The sequence below is a fragment of the Durio zibethinus genome, chromosome 2 (genome assembly GCF_047325235.1).
Source record: "Durio zibethinus cultivar Kanyao isolate XHJ-2024 chromosome 2, ASM4732523v1, whole genome shotgun sequence".
Classification (NCBI taxonomy): Eukaryota; Viridiplantae; Streptophyta; class Magnoliopsida; order Malvales; family Malvaceae; genus Durio; species Durio zibethinus.
In genome coordinates, this window is record NC_143163.1 from 20704238 (window position 1) to 20719656 (window position 15419).

Genomic DNA, 15419 nt, shown 5'->3' on the forward strand with positions numbered 1-15419 from the left:
TCGACTTGCGCATCTTGCCTCTCCAATCGGTTGAGCACCCGCACGTTCGTTTCATGGGTTGACTTAGGCATACGGAGTTCATTCCCGATCTAAGCCCCAACCAGATCGAGGGACCTGCAACGGGATCGACACCACGTAGAAGGGAACGGGGTTGATCCTCAGCTTGAGCATTCTGGCTGTCCGATTGGCTGAGCGCCCATATGCTCGTTTCAGGGGTTGACTTAGGCATATGTAGTGCATTCCCGGTCTCAACCAACCAAGGGCCAGAGGCTATCCATGATGTTTAGGGCAACAATCGAGGGGGACTAGCAGCGGGATCCTTGGTCGGCTCGCACATCCCACCCCCAGCGATCTGTTCGGTGCTCGCATATACCGATGGTGGTCGAGGCAACCGCTCGCACCACGGCCCAGAATGTACCGATGGTGTTCGATGCAATCGTCCGCACCAGGGGCCATCTTATGCTGATGGTGGTCGAGGCAACTGCCCGCACCACAGCCCAGTTTGTGCCGATGGCGGTCGAGGCAAGTGCTTGTAACAAAGGGCAGCCTGTGCCGATGATGGTCGATGCATGTGCCATCACCATGCGCCATCATGTGCCATTGATGGTCGAGGCCTTGGCCGAAGATCGATTTTGAGCCACGGTGCACATGCTGGGCTCGAGCATGTGCTGGTGCCACATTTTTTTCACTTGGGGCACCATCGTCGGAGCATCGTCGGAGAACCTAATCGACGGCATTGGAGGTTCTAGCGATTTGAGGGGTCAGGGGGTGTGCGCACATGATGTACGATGGGTGCTGGTACTTGGCCCTTATATTGGCCCCCTATACCTCATCAAACCTCAAGAACTCACACCCTTTAAAGAGCATTTCAGATTTTATAAGTTTGCTCCAGTGGCCATTAAAGTGTCTAAAATGGGGACATTTTATTCAAACGTTCACAAAATCTTCTCCACTTCGAGTTTTTAGCTGAACTTGTTTATGCGTGCCAACAAAAATACAAGGATCACGTCTACCAAATTTGGGGCTAAAACTCCTAAAAAAATTTTAAAAAATCTCAAATCGTAAAAAGTTTCAAAAATCGTGAAAAATAGAAAATGGGTCATCTTGCCATGAAACTTCACATGAAGGCTCAGGGGACCATTGTATGAATTTACAAGCTATAAAAATAGCATTAGCATGGCAGAAATATGAAGATGTGCTTGAACCCACCTACCACTCGATCGATTTACGGCACGCTCGTTCCATGGGTTGACTTAGGCATACATAGTGTGCTCCTAATCTAAGATCAGACCGGATCAAGGGTTGTGATCGTAGTACCCATAGCAAGATCAATAGCATGCAGAGGGGATCGAGTCGATCCCCGGCTTATGCATCCTGCCTCTCTGGCCGGTTGAGCGCCCGCGTGCTCGTTTCGCGGGTTAACTTAGGCATACAGAGTTCATCCCCAGTCTAAGCATATGGAGTTCATTCCCAGTCTAAGATCGGATCGGATCGAGGGTTGCAATAGTAGGACCAGCAGTAGGATCGATAGCATGCAGGGAAGGATCGGGCTGATCCCCGGCTTGCGCATTCTGCCTCCCCGATCGATTGAGTGCTCGCACCATCATTTTCATGGGTTGGCTTATGCATACGAGTTCATTCCATGTCTAAGCCCTAGCCAGACCGAGGGTTGTAGCAGTGGGACCTGCAGCATGTAGAGGGGGACTGGGCCGATCCCCAGCTTGCGCATTATGCCTCTCTGACCGGCTCAGTGCCTGCACGCTCGTTTCCTGGGTTGACTTAGGCATACGGAGTTCATTCCCAGTCTAAGCATATGGAGTTCATTCCCAGTCTAAAATGGTCGAGGCCTTGGACGAAGTTCAATTTTGAGCAGCGGTGCACACGCTGGGCTCGGGCATGCGATGGTGCCACATTTTTTTTGGTTAGGGCACCATCGCTAGAGAACCTAACCAGTGACATTGGAGGTTCCGACGATTGGGGGGCTGGGGGGTTTGCGCACATGATGTGCAATGGGTGCTGGTACTTTGCCCTTATATTGGCCCCCTATCCCTCTTCAAACCTCTAGAACTCACACCCCCTTAAAGAGCATTTGAGTTTTTATAGGTTTGCTCCAGAAGCCATTAAAGTGTCTGAAATGGGGACATTTTATTCAAACGGTCACAAAATCTTCGCCCCTTCGAGTTTTTAGCTGAATTTTTTTGTGCGTGCCAACAAAAATACAAGGATCACGTCTACCAAATTTCGGGCCAAAACTCCTTTTAAAAAAATTTAAAAAAATCCTGAATCGTAAAAATTTTAAAAATTGTGAAAAATAGAAAACTGGTCGTCTTGCCACGAAACTTCACATGAAGGCTTAGGGGACCATTGTATGAATTTACAAGCCATAAAAATGGCATTGGCACAACAGAAATATGAAGATGTGCTTGAACCCCTACCACTCGATCGATCCACGGCTTGCCATCCCGCCTCTCCGGCCAGCTAAGTGCCTGTACGCTCGTTTCATGGGTTGGCTTAGGCATACGTAGTGCGCTCCTAATCTAAGATCGGACCGGACTGAGGGATGCAGTAGTAGGACCTGCAGTAGGATTGACAGTGCACAGAAGGGATCGGGTCGATCCCCGGCTTGCGCATCTTACCTCTCTGGCCGACTGAGCACCCGCACGCTCGTTTCGTGGGTTGACTTAGGCATACGGAGTTCATCCCCAGTCTAAGCATACGGAGTTCATTCCCAGTCTAAGATCAGACTGGACTGAGGGTTGCGACAGTAGGACCAGTAGTAGAATCGGTAGCATGCAAGGAGGGATCGGGTCGATCCCCTACTTGCACATTCTACCTCTCCGATCGACTGAGCCCCCGTACGCTCGTTTCGTAGGTTGGCTTAGGCATACAGAGTTCATTCCATGTCTAAGCCCCAATGGGCCGAGGGTTGTGGCAGCAATGCTGGTAGCACACAGAAGAGGATCGGGGCAATCCCTGGCTTGCGCATTATACCTCTCTGGCCTGCTTAGCGCCCACAAGCTCGTTTCGTGGGTTGACTTGAGCATACAAAGTTCTTTCCCAGTCTAAGATCGGACCGACAGTAGCACGCAGAGGGGGATCGGGCCGATCCTTAGCTTGCACATCCTGCCTCTCCGACCGACTGAGCACCCGCACACACGTTTCATGGTTTGACTTAGGCATACGGAGTTCATTCCCGGTCTAAGCCCCAACCAGACCGAGGGACCTGCAGTGAGATCGATAGCACGCAGAGGGGGATCAGGCCGATCCTTGGCTTGTGCATTCTGGCTCTCCGACCAGCTGAGTGCCTACATGCTCGTTTCATGGGTTGACTTAGGTATATGTAGTGCATTCCCGGTCTCGACCAATCAAGGGCTAGAGGCTATCAACGGCGTTTGGGGTAATAACCGAGGGGGACCAACAGCGAGGTCTTTGGTCAGCTCGTGCATCTCGCCCCCAGCGGTTGGTTCGGTGCCCGCACGCTCGTTTCGGGGGTCGATCGGGGCTCGGCATGTGTCGATGGTGGTCGAGGCAACTGCTCATACCATGGCCCAATGTCACGCCCTGGGCAGGTGTGCCAGGCATGTCAGGCAAACCAGCAGGCGAGCCAGAGGTTGAGGCTCGCAGACCAGGCGTGCTGGCGGGTATCTGTGCGCAAAGCTTAGCAAACGAGTTCAGAAAGGCTGCCCAACTTGCAAGCCAGCCTGTGAGATGAAGGCCTGGCATACAAGCTGCTCGCACCATATCCAGAAGGGCCCAAGGTGTTGGACACGCAAAGGAAGCTTCTGGAAGCTGGCAGGATCAGCAAGAGCATCCTGGCAGATTTGGTTGACCCTGAAAATCAGGGTTAGCATCCTGATTGATTGTAATCCCATGATTTTAGCCTTTATTCTAGGGATATTGCCAGTAAGTTGTAGCTGGAGCCTTAACTATAAATAGAGGGCTGCTCCACCCTCATTTGTACACCATCAAACACTTCTGTTTCAGTGAATACAAAAGCATTTCCAGAATTCTACCTTGTTATCCTGTTTCTCTTTAACTTGCGTAATCAGCCCTTCCCAATGTTCTAGTGCCCGTACACTTGTGTTTTAGGCTGACTTAGGCACAAAGGAGGTGATTCCAAGCCTAAAGCTACATGGATTTTGAGTCTTAGGTCGAAGCTCGTGATAGTTGGTATCAAAGCAAGTTCAATTATGCATGTTCGTGTTGTGTAGGTTAGATCGTGATTGAGGAGATGGCATCCCAAAGTGACGTTGCTAGCCAACTACCAGAGGCCCAGGAGCATGGGCATGGAAGAGGCAAGAAAGCCAGTTCTAGAGATATCTAGTCTACCATGGGCGATAGGCTAGCCAAGGTGGAGGTGACATTGGGTGACATGGGGGAGAAGCTTGAGGAGGTAGAGACTCACATTGCATCGCTAGACTCCATAAGGGAGGAGATCCAAAGTGAGCTGGAAGCTACTCTCAACAAAGGCTTGGTCATGTTCACCTAAAAGAATCAGACCTTGGAGGCTGAGTGCTGACCTTGCATGATGGCATGGAGGCCATGCGCCAATGGATGGAAGAGCTTGCCAGTGAGCTCGTTGCTTGCAAGACTGCCATTGGGAATGGCATGTTTGCTAGAGTGTCCAAATCCAGATTGGATGTCCCCAAGCCTAAGGAGTTTAAGGGGACTAGGGCGGCCAAGGAAGTAGACAACTACCTTTAGGGTATGGAGCAGTACTTTCAGGCCATTGGCATGCAAGACGAGGCGATAAAAGTAAGAACCGCTACTATGTATCTCACTGATGTAGCCTTATTGTGGTGGAGGCATAAGTGTGATGATGTCAGGTGTGGGAGCACCAAGATTGAAACCTGGGCAGAGTTCCAAAAGGAGTTTAGAGAACAATTTTATCCGAAGTATGCCGATGATGAGGCACGAGCAAAGTTACGCAGGTTGAACCAGCAAGGGGACATAAGGGAGTATGTCCAGAAATTCTCTGAACTAAAACTAAAGATCTCAAATCTAGGTGAGAAGGACACCTTATTTGCTTTCATGGATGGGCTGAAGCCGTGGGTGAAGCATGAGCTACAAAGGAGGGGAGTTCATGACTTGGCTAAAGCCATAACTACTGTTGAGGCCTTGATAAAGTTCAAGCCTCTGAACAAGTTCGAGTCTACCAAGCCCAAGGGTAAGGGCAGGGATGATAGGGACTAAAAAAAGTAGTCCAAGGGGAAAGACCGTGATCGGGAGTCCAAGGATGGAGATCAAGACCGTTCAACCAAGGATGGTGAGAGGAAGCCACTAGCAGGCAAGTGGAAAGCAAAAGGGGACCAAGAGCCACTAGCATGCTACCTATGTGAAGGGATCCACATAGCGCGTAATTGCCCGCAAAAGGGCAAGCTGGCTGCTGTAGACAGGGAGTCTGATGAGGAGCCAGAGTTAGAGGCAGTAAAGCTTAGGTCATTGGTGCTCAATGCTGTCCAGAATAAGGGGAACCGCAAGCCAAAGGGCTTGATGTTTTGTAGATCTGATGGTTGCAGGTCAGAAGGCAAGTGTACTGGTGGACACAGGTGCCTCACATCTTTTTATTTTAGGTGATAAAGCCCGAAAGCTCGGACTAAAGGTACAGAAAGGGATGGGTACCATTAAGACAATGAACTCTAAAGAGGTTCCAGCCATTGGAGTAGCACGGGGAATGGAGTTACAGCTTAGAGACTGGAAAGGCAAGGAGACCAAAGAGGTAATACCCCTTAACGACTTTGAGTTTGTGATTGGGTTGGATTTCCTTGTTCGGATTAATGTCCTCTTTGTGCCTTTTGTCGATTGTGTTTGCATCTTGGATGCACGGTGCTAATGCCTAGTGCCATTGAGGAGAGGGTCTAGAGTTGGGTCACGGGTGGTGTCAGCCATCCAATTTGCCAAGGCGATGAGCAGACAAGAAGACACCTTCTTGGCAGCCCTGAAATATGATGAGCCAAGAGAGAAGGGGATCGAGTCACCCTTGGAGGTGCTAAAGGAGCTGAAGACCTTTAGTGATGTGATGCTCGTAAAGTTGCCTAGCAAGCTACCACCTAAGAGGGAGGTGGACCATAAGATCGAGCTAGTGTCCGAGGCGAAGCCATCAGCTAGAGCCCCTTATCGAATGTCTCCACCAGAGTTGGAGGATTTGAGGAAGCATCTCAAAAAGTTAGTTGATGCTGGCTTCATCAGGCCATCGAAGGTACCCTATGGTGCACCGATTCTATTCCAGTGCAAGCATGATGGGTCATTACGGCTGTGCATAGACTAGCAGGCTTTGAACAAGCTCACCATCAAGAACAAGTACCCCATCCCACTCATTGTAGACTTGTTCGATCAACTTGGAAGCGCAAGGGGGTTCACCAAGTTGGATTTCAAGTCGGGCTACTATCAAGTCAGGATCACGGAAGGAGATGAGCCAAAGACAGCATGTGTCACTAGGTATAGTTCATATGAGTTCTTGGTGATGCCTTTCAAACTCACGAACGCCCCAACAACATTCTACACCCTTATGAACAAGGTACTTCAGTCATTCCTTAATTGGTTTGTTGTGGTTTATTTGGATGACATTGTGATCTACAGCCAGACTTTGGGAGAGCATGTAGATCACTTGAGATAGGTGTTTGAGGTGTTGTGGGTGCACAAGCTATTTGTCAAAAGGGAGAAGTGCTCATTCACCCAGCAAGAAATCCCGTTCCTTGGCCACATAGTGGGAGGTGGCAGGATATGCATGGATGAAGGTAAGATACATGCCATCCTGGAGTAGCAACTGCCAGCCAAGGTCACTGAGTTGATATCATTGCTTGGGCTGGTTAACTACTACAGGCGCTTCATCAAAGGTCACTCAGCAATAGCCACACCATTGACTGACTTGCTTAAGAAAGGGAGAGCATGGGAATGGAGCGCAGGGTGCCAGGAAGCCTTTGACATGTTAAACTGGGCTATGACAGAGGAGCCAGTCTTGGCCTTGCCAGACCATGCCAAGCCATATGAGGTGCATACGGATGCATTAGACTTTGCCATAGGGGGCGTGTTAATGCAAGAGGGACGTCCAGTCACATTTGAAAGTAGAAAGCTGAATGAGACTGAATGCAAGTACATGATCCAAGAGAAGGAGATGACTGCAGTGGTGCATTGCTTGCACACTTGGTGCCATTACCTGTTGGGGTCAAGGTTCATGGTTAGGATGGACAATGTGGTGACCAGCTACTTCCAGACATAGAAGAAGCTGTCCCCCAAGCAGGCGAGATGGCAAGATTTTCTTACGGAATTTGATTTTCAGTTGGAGTACAAGCCGGGGCGGGTGAACCTAGTGGCAGACGCCCTGAGCAGGAAGGCTAACCTTGCTGCCACTAGCCAACTAGAGGGGTTACTGATGCCGTGCATCAAGGAGGGACTTGTGCATGATCCTACAGCCAAAGCTCTGATGGAGTACACCCAGCAAGGTAAGACTAGGCAGTTTTGGATGCAGGATGGTTTGTTGTACACCAAGGGTAGTAGACTGTTTGTACCGTAGCACGGAAAGCTCCGCAAGGAAGTTTTGTAAGAATGTCATGATTCAAAATGTGCTGGACACCCTGGAGTGAGCCACACCTTGGCACTGATCGAGGACCGGTACTACTGGCCGCACATGAGGGACGATGTGGAGGCCTATGTGAAGACTTGTCTTGTATGCCAACAGGACAAGGTGGAGTTTAAGAAACCAGGGGGTCTCTTGGAGCCATTGCCAGTGCCAGAACGACCATGGGAGAGTGTTTCTTTGGATTTTATAGTCGGTCTACCCAAAGCAGAAGGGTTTGGAAGCATCAACCAAGGGCCACAGGCTATCGAAGGCGTTTGGGGCAACAACCGAGGGGGACTAGCAGCAGGATCCTTGGTCGGCTCGTGCATCCCGACCCCAGTGGTTGGTTTGGTGCCGTACGCTCATTTAGGGGGCCGATCGGGGCTCGACATGTGTCGATGGTGGTCGAGGCAACCACCCATAACAGGGGCCACCAAACCTTGAGAACTCACACCCCCTTAAAGAGCATTTGAGATTTTATAGGTTTGCTCCCAATAGCTATTAAAATGTCTGGAATGGGGACATTTTTTTCAAACGGTCAGAAAATCTTCTCCACTTCGAGTTTTTAGCTGAATTTGTTTGTGCGTGCCAATAAAAATACAGGGATCACGTCTACCAAATTTGGGGCCAAAACTTCTTCTAAAAAAATTTTAAAAAATGTAAAACTGCAAAAAGTTTCAAAAATCATGAAAAATAGAAAACGAGTCGTCTTGCCACGAAACTTCACATGAAGGCTTAGGGGACCATTGTATGAATTTACAAGCCATAAAAATAGCATTGGCACGGTAGAAATATGAAGATGTGCCTGAACCCACCTACCACTCGATCGATCCACAGCTTGCGCATTCCACCTCTTCGACCGGCTTAGTGCCCTCACGCTCATTTCATGGGTTGACTTAGGAATACTAGTGCGCTCCCACTTTCAGATTGGACCGGATTGAGGGTTGCGGTAGCAGGACCCGCAGCGGGATTAGGTGCATACAGAAGGGACCGAGTCGATCCCCAGCTTGCGCATCCTGCCTCTCTGGCCGACTGAGTGCCCATACACTCGTTTCGTGGGTTGACTTAGGCATACGGAGTTCATCCCCAGTCTAAGCATACGGAGTTCATTCCTAAACTAAGATCGGACCAGACCGAGGCTTACGGCAACAAGATCGACAGCATGCACGGGGGGATCGAGTCGATCCCCAGCTTACTCATTCTACCTCTCCGGTCGGCTGAGTACCCGCACGCTCATTTCATGGGTTGGCTTAGGCATACGGAGTGCATTCTTGGACTTGACCAACCAAGGGCCAGAGCCTATTGACGGCATTTGGGGCAACAACTGATGTGGACCAGCAGCGGGATCCTTGGTCGCCTCACGTATCCCACCCCCAGTGGTCGGTTCGATGCTCACACACTTATTTCAGGGGTCAACCGAGGCTCGGCATGTGGCAATGGTGGTTGATGCAACTACCCGTACCATGGCCCAGCATGTGCCGATGCTGTTCGATGCAACCGCCCACACTAGGGGCCATCTTGTCTCGATGGTGGTCGAGGCAACCACCTGCACCAAGGCCCAGCTTGTGTCGATGGTGGTCGAGGCAAGCGCCCATACCAAAGGGCAGCCTGTGCCGATGATGGTTGATGTTATTCGATGCAACCGCCCACACTAGGGGCCAATGAAGGTCGAGTCCTTTGTCGAAGTTTGATTTTGAGCCACGGTGCACATGCTGGGCTCGGGCATGTGCTGGTGCCACATTTTTTTTGCCCGAGGCACCATCACCGAAGAACCTAACCGACTGCATTGGGGGTTCTGACGATTAGGGGGACCGAGGGGTGTGCGCACATGATGTGCGATGGGTGCTGTACTTGGCCCTTATATTGGCCCCCTATCCCTCATCAAACCTCAAGAACTCACACCCCTTTAAAGAGCATTTGAGATTTTATAGGTTTGCTCCCAATAGCCATTAAAGTGTTTGAAATATGAAGATGTGCCTGAACCCACCTACCACTCGATCGATCCCCGGCTTACACATCCTGCCTCTCTGGCCGACTAAGCACCTGTACGCTCGTTTCATGGGTTGACTTAGGCATATGGAGTTCATCTCCAGTCTAAGCATATAGAGTTCATTCCCAGTATAAGATCGGACTAGACCGAGGGTTGCGACAGTAGGACTAGCAGTAGGATCGACAGCACGCAGAGGGGACCAGGTCGATCCCCAGTTTGCACATTCTGCCTCTCTGACCGATTGAGTGCCTGTATGCTCGTTTTGTGGGTTAGCTTTGGCATACGAAGTTAATTCCATGTCTAAGCCCCAGTCGGACTGAGGGTTGTGGTAGTGGGATCGGTAGCACATAGAGGGGGATCGGGCCGATCCTCGACTTACGCATTATGCCTCTCCGGCTAGCTCAGCGCCTGCACGCTCGTTTCGTGGGTTGACTTAGGCATACGGAGTTCATCCCCAGTCTAAGCATGTGAAGTTTATTCCTAGTATAAGATCAGATCAAACCGAAGGTTGCAGCAGCAGGACCAGCAGTAGGATCGGTAGCACGTAAGAGGGACCGGGTCGATCCCCGACTTACGTATTCTGCCTCTCCTGCCGGCTGAGCACCTGCACACTCGTTTCATGGGTTGGCTTAGGCATATGGAGTTCATTCCATGTCTAAGCCCCAGCCGGACCAACGGTTGTGGCAGTGGGACCGGTAGTACGTAGAGGGGGACCGAGTCGATCCTCGGCTTACGCATTATGCCTCTCCGGCCGACTAAACGCCCTCACGCTCGTTTCATGGGTTGACTTAGGCATATGGGGTTCGTTCCCAGTTTAAGCTTACAGAGTTTATTCCCAGTCTAAGATCGGACCGATAGTAGCACGTAGAGGGGGACCAGGTCGATCTTTGGCTTGTGCATCCTCCCTCTCCAGTCGACTGAACACACGCACACTCATTTCGTGGGTAGACTAAGACATACAAAGTTCATTCCCGATCTAAGCCCAAACCGGATCGAGGGACTCGCAGCGGGATCGGCAGCATGCGAAGGGGGATCGGGCCGATCCTCAGCTTACGCATTCTAGCTCTCTGACCGACTGAGCGCCCGCACGGCTTTAGGCATACGGAGTTCATTCCCAGTCTAAGATCGATCCAAAGCTTGCGCATCCTGCCACTCCGACCGGCTAAGTGCCCGTACGCTTGTTTCATGGGTTGACTTAGGCATACGTAGTGCGCTCCTAGTCTAAGATCGGGTCAGACCAAGCATTGCGGTAGTAGGAGCCACAGCGCAATCGGCAGCATGCAGAGAGGACCGAGTTGATCCCCGACTTGCGCATCATGCCTCTCTGGCCAGCTGAACGCCCGCACGCTCGTTTTGTGGGTTGACTTAGGCATACAGAGTTTATCCCCAGTCTAAGCATACGGAGTTCATTTCCAGTCTAATATCTAACCAGACCGAGGGTTACGGTAACAGGATCGACAGCTCGTAAGGGGGATCGAGCCAATCACCAGCTTGCGCATTCTGCCTCTTCAGTCGGCTGAGTGCCCGTACGTTCGTTTCATGGGTTGACTTAGCCATACGAAGTTCATCCCCAGTCTAAGCATACGGAGTTCATTCTCAGTCTAAGATCGGATCGGATCGAGGGTTGTGGTAGCCAAACCATATCGAGGGTTGCGACAGCACGTCGGAGGGGATCGTGTTGATCCCCGGCTTACGTATTCTGCCTTTCTGACCGGTTGAGCTCCCGCACGCTCGTTTCACGGGTTGGCTTAGGCGTACAGAGTTCATTCCATGTCTAAGCTCCAGTCAGACCGAGGGTTGTGGCAGCAAGACCGACAGCACGTAGAGGGGGATCAGCCCAATCCCCGGCTTGCGCATTATGCCTCTCTAGCTAGCTCAGCGCCCGCATGCTCATTTCATGGGAAGACTTAGTCATACAGAGTTCATTCCCAGTCTAACTATATGGAGTTCTTTCCTAGTCTAAGATCGGACTGATAGCGGGATCGATAGCAGCACGCAGAGGGGGATCGAGTCGATCCTCGGCTTGCGCATCCTGCCTCTCTGACTGGCTGAGCACCCGCATGCTCGTTTCATGGGTTGACTTAGGCATACGAAGTTCATTCCCGCTCTAAGCCTCAACCGGACCGAGGGACCCACAGCAGGATCGATAGCACGCAGAGGGGGATCGGGTTGATCCTCGACTTACGGATTCTGGGTTTCAGAGCGGTTGAACGCCCACACGCTTATTTCATGGATTGACTTAGGCATACATAGTGCATTCTCGGTCTCGACCAACCAAGGGCCAGAGGCTATCGATGGCATTTGGGGTAATAACCGAGGGGGATCAGCTGTGGGATCTTTGGTCGACTCGCGTATCTCGCCCCCAACAGTCGGTTCGGTGCTTGCATGCTCGTTTCGGGGGCCGATTGGGGCTCGACATATGCCGATGATGGTTGTGGCAATCGCCCGCACCACAGCCCAGCATGTGCCGATGGTGTTTGATGCAACTGCCCGTACTAGAGGCCATCTTGTGCAGATGGTAGTCGAGGCAACCACCCGCACCAGGGCCCAACTTGTGCCGATGGCCGTCGAGGCAAGAGCCCGTACCAGAGGGTAGCCTATGCTGATGATGGTCGATGCATGTGCCATTCTCACGCCCTGGGCGGGTGCGCCAGGCACATTAAGCGTACCAGCAGGTGAGCTAGAGGTTGAGGCCCGTGGACGAGGCATGCTGGCAGGTATCTGTGTGCAAAGCCTAGCAAACGAGTTCAGAACGCCCACCCAACTTGCAGGCCAACCCGTGAGACCAAGGCCTGGCATACAAACTGTGCAAACCACATCCAAAAGGGCCCAAGGTGCTGGACACACAAGGGAAGCTTCTAGAAGCAGGCAGGATCAGCAGAAGCATTCTATCAGATTTGGTTGACCCTGAAAATCAGGAGTTAGCATCCTGATTGATTGTAATCTGTATAATCCCTTGATTTTAGCCTTTATTCTAAGAATATTACCATTAAGTGTAGCTGGAGCCTCAACTATAAATAGAGGGCTGCTCCACCCTTATTTGTACACCATCAAACACTTCTGTTTCAGTGAATACAAGAGCATTTCCAGAATTTTGCCTTCTTATCCTGTTTCTCTTTAACTTGCGAATCAGCCCTTCCTATTGTTCTAATGCCCGCAAGCTTGTCTTTTAGGCTGACTTAGGCATAAAGAAGGAGATTCCAAGCCTAAGGTCGTACGGTTTTTGAATCTAAGGTCAGAGCCCGTGACAGTTGGTATCAGAGCAAGTTTGATTCTGCGTGTTTGTGTTGTGCAAGTTAGATCGTGATTGAAGAGATGGCATCCCAAAGCAACATTGCTAGCCAACAACCATAGGCCTAGGAACATGGGCATTGAAGAGGCAAGAAAGCCAGTTCAAGAGATATTTGGTCTACCATGGACGGTAAGCTGGCCAAGGTAGAGGTGACCATGGGCGACATGGGGGAGAAGCTTAAGGAAGTAGAGACTCACATTGCATCGCTAGACTCCATGGGGGAGGAGATCCAAAATGGCCTGGAAGCTGCTTTCAACAAAGGCATGGACGTGATCACCCAGAAGAATAAGGCCTTGAAGGTTGAAGTGCTGTCCTTGCATGATGGCATGGTGGCCATGCGCCAGCAGATGAAAGAGCTTACCAGTGAGTTCGTTGCTTGCAAGACTGCCATTGGGAATGGCATGTTTGCTGGAGTGTCCAAATCCAGACTGGAGGTCCCCAAGCATAAGGAGTTCAAGGGGACTAAGGCGGCCAAGGAAGTAGACAACTACCTTTGGGGTATGGAGCAGTACTTCTAGGCCATGGGCATGCAAGACAAGGCGATAAAGGTAAGCACCGCTGCTATGTATCTCATTAATGTAGCCTTATTGTGGTGGAGGCACAGGTGTGATGATGTCAGGCGTGGGAGCACCAAATTGGAACCTGGGTAGAGTTCTAAAAGGAGTTCAGAGAACAATTTTACCTAAAGTATGCCGATGATTAGGCACGGGCAAAGTTATGCCAGCTTAGCCAGCAATGAGACATAAGGGAGTATGTCCAAAAATTCTCTGAACTGATGCTACAGATCTCGGATCTAGGCAAAAAGGATGCCTTATTTGCTTTCATGGATGGGCTAAAGCCATGGGTGATGCATGAGCTACAAAAGAGGGGAATTCATGACTTGGCTAAAGCCATGACTACTGTCGAGGCCTTGATAGAGTTCAAGCCTCTGAACAAGTTCGAGTCTTCTAAGCCCAAGGGTAAGGGCAGGGATGATAGGGATCGAAAATAGTCCAAGGGGAAGGATCGTGACCAGGAGTCCAAGGATGGAGACCGAGACCGTTCAACCAAGGATGGCAAGAAGAAGCCACCAGCAGGCAAGTGGAAAGCAAAGGGGGACCGAGAGCCACTAGCATGCTACCTATGTGGAGGGAGTCACATAGCACGTAATTACCCGCAAATGGGCAAGCTGGCTACTGTAGACAATGAGTCTGATGAGGAGCCAGAGTCAGGGGCAGCAAAGCTTGGGTCGTTGGTGCTTAATGCTGTTCAGAGTAAGGGGAGCCGCAAGCCAAAGGGCTTGATGTTTACGGATCTGATGGTTGTGGGTTAGAAAGTGAGTGTACTGGTGGACACAGGTGCCTCACATCTTTTTATTTCAGGTGATAGAGCCCGAAAGCTCAGACTAAAGGTGCAGAAATGGATTGGTACCATTAAAATGGTGAACTCCAAGGAAGTTTCAGCCATTGGAGTAGCACGAGGAGTAGAGTTATAGCTTGGAGACTGGAAAGGTAAGGAGACCATTGAGTAATACCCCTTGACGACTATGAGTTTGTGATTGGGTTAGATTTCTTTGCTCGAATTAACGCCCTCCTTGTGCCTTTTGTCAATTGTGTTTGCATCTTGGATGCATGGTGCCAATGCCTAGTGCCATTGAGGAGAGGGTCTGAGTTGGGTCGCGGGTGGTGTCAGCAATCCAATTTGCCAAGGTGGTAAGCAGACAGGAAGACACCTTCTTGGCAGCCCTGAAATATGATGAGCCAAGGGAGAAGGAGGTCGAGTCACCCTTGGAGGTGCTAAAGGTGATGAAGACCTTTAGTGATGTGATGCCCGCAAAGTTGCCTAGCAAGCTACCACCTAAGAGAGAGGTGGACCACAAGATCGAGCTGGTGTCTGAGGCCAAGCCACCAGCAAGAGCCCCTTACCGAATGTCTCCACCAAAATTGGAGGAGTTGAGGAAGCAGCTTAAAGAGTTAGTTGATGCTGGCTTTATCAGGCCATCAAAAGCACCCTATGGTGCATCGGTTCTATTCCAGTGCAAGCATGATGGGTCGTTGTAGCCATGCATAGACTACCGAGCTTTGAACAAGCTGACCATCAAGAACAAGTACCCCATCTCACTCATTGCGGACTTGTTCAATCAACTTGGGAGCGCAAGGTGGTTCACCAAGCTGGATTTGAGGTCGGGCTACTACCAAGTCAGGATCGCGGAGGGAGATGAGCCAAAGACAGCATTTGTCACTCGGTATGGTTCGTATGAGTTTTTGGTGATGCTTTTCAGACTCACGAACACCCTAGCAACATTCTACACCCTTATGAACAAGGTACTTCAGTCATTCCTTGATCGGTTTGTTGTGGTTTATTTGGATGACATTGTGATCTACAGCCAGACTTTGGGAGAGCATGTAGACCACTTGAGGCAGGTGTTCGAGGTGTTACAGGTGCACAAGCTGTTTGTCAAGAGGGAGAAGTGCTCATTCCCCCAACAGGAGATCCCGTTCCTTGGCCACATAGTGGGAGGTGACAGGATACGCATGATGAAGGCAAGATACATGCCATCCTGGAGTGGCAACTGCCAGCCAAGGTCACTGAGTTGAGAT